Below are 2,139 nucleotides of genomic sequence, written 5' to 3'. Positions count from 1 at the left end.
GCTGGCCGAAATAATACGAAGATCTCGGAGTAGACTCCTTACATAGGGAGTCTGTTATCTGCATAAGGCTTATAATATGAAACAGTAACCAGCAACAAGTATACTTCAAAAATTTTAACTTCATCCGTCTTGTACGGAATTTGTTGAGGTCTGTATTACAGAATTTATAAAATGAAGCCTAGAATACAAACAATTATCATGTTTGAAATTACAATGAAAAGACAACCCTTAGCTGCTTACAGACGTTGACATACGTCAACGGGGACAGATGAATATGTGTGTCCCGACCGGGACTCGAACCCGGGATCTCCTGCTTACATGGCAGACGATCTATCCATCTGAGCCATCGAGGACACAGAGGATAGTGCAACTGCAGGGACTTATCTGTCGCACGCCTCCCGGGTTCGAGTCCCGGTCGGGGCACGCATTTTCATCTGTCCCCGTTGACGTATGTCAACGCCTGTAAGCAGCTAAGGGTTGTCTTTTCATTCTAATTTCATTATAACGAGCTGCTTGGTCACTTGTCAAGCAGACATTTTCAAATGCTTGTGTCTGTGTATGTGCGGATGGATATGTGTGTGTGTGCGAGTGTATACCTGTCCTTTTTTCCCCCTAAGGTAAGTCTTTCCGCTCCCGGTATTGGAATGACTCCTTACCCTCTCCCTTAAAACCCACATCCTTTCGTCTTTCCCTCTCCTTCCCTCTTTCCTGATGAAGCAACCGTTTGTTGCGAAAGCTTGAATTTTGTGTGTATGTTTGTGTGTCTATCGACCTGCCAGCGCTTTTGTTTGGTAAGTCTCATCATCTTTGTTTTTAGATGTATTTTTCCCACGTGGAATGTTTCCCTGTCACATTTGGTGAAATTTTAACTTTAACTGTTTCTTACCGCAGGAGGTGGTTACATACGACGAAAACCATCGTAATCGTCGAACAGTGAAGGACGGTGTACCTTCTGGCACGGTTCGGCCAAACATTGCGCTATTTTCAATAGTGTGTATGGTCAGATTTACAGGAAAGATAACTGATTAGCTCTGTGCAGCCTTTTCAGATGACTGTGTTCGTTCAAAAATGGTTCAAATCTCTCTGAGCACTATGGGACTTAACTTCTGAGGTCATCAGTCCCCTAGAACTTAGAACTACTTAAACCTAACTAACCTAAGGACATCACACACATCCATACCGGAGGCAGGATTCGAACCTGCGACCGTAGCGGTCGCGTTGTTCCAGACTGCAGCGCCTAGAACCGCTCGTACACTCCGGCCGGCCCACATCCAGTGATCATTTTTATTACTTTGAATGTTGTTATTAAACTTAGCTGTATTTTAAATTCAATAACATAGTTTACAAAATAGCGGCTGAATTCGGAGACGTATGAGGTGGTCTCAAGAATGAGAACCAACAAGATAGTACGTTGTTTAGTACTAAATAAGAAAGAAGCCGGTGGGAACAACTGGATGCGCCTGTTCGGGGAGAAACACCAACCAGTTTGGTGTCAGAGAAAGTTGAGGATGCCTATAAAACTGGATTTATTGCTGACGTCCACGTCCAGGAAATATTTCATAAATGTAATTCCAGAAAGTCCATATATTTCAGATGAAAGGAAATATTTTACTGTCATCTACTTCAACATTCAAGAGTTTGTTAATGTAACGCAAGAGACTCCATTATACCGAGCGAGGTGGCGCAGTGGTTAGCACACTGGACTCGCATTTGGGAGGACGACGGTTCAATCCCGTCTCCAGCCATCCTGATTTAGGTTTTCCGTGATTTCCCTAAATCGTTTCAGGCAAATGCCGGGATGGTTCCTTCGAAAGGGCACGGCCGATTTCCTTCCCAATTCTTCCCTAACCCGAGCTTGCGCTCCATCTCTAATGACCTCGTTGTCGACGGGACGTTAAACACTAACCACCACCACCACCACTTCATTATATTCCAAGTGAAGCCAACACGACGCAATCACTACAACATATCATTTAACTGAAAGAAGAGTGGGTAAGAAAATAAACAGGTGCTAGATCAGATGTTTAATTTCAGCACACACACGCATACTCAATAAACTTTAGTCTTAAGTCTTATGATAATCTAAGTGAACCGAATGTCGATGCTGTAGTACATTCTTACTGGTAGGGAATGTCATAA

The 2,139-nt window shown here is 43.4% G+C and overlaps 1 non-coding gene across 1 annotated transcript; it reads right to left on the bottom strand.

Moving 5' to 3' along the window:
• Nucleotides 1-279: 279 nt before the first annotated feature.
• On the bottom strand, nucleotides 280-354 carry Trnat-ugu. The gene has a single exon. It is a non-coding gene; the product is annotated as a tRNA-Thr (tRNA).
• Between the last annotated feature and the right edge of the window lie 1,785 nt (nucleotides 355-2,139).

Source organism: Schistocerca americana, chromosome 7, assembly GCF_021461395.2.
Source record: "Schistocerca americana isolate TAMUIC-IGC-003095 chromosome 7, iqSchAmer2.1, whole genome shotgun sequence".
NCBI classification, from domain to species: domain Eukaryota; kingdom Metazoa; phylum Arthropoda; class Insecta; order Orthoptera; family Acrididae; genus Schistocerca; species Schistocerca americana.
The sequence above is the reverse complement of the archived record's forward strand: the minus strand, read 5'-3'. Positions and strand labels throughout refer to the sequence as shown.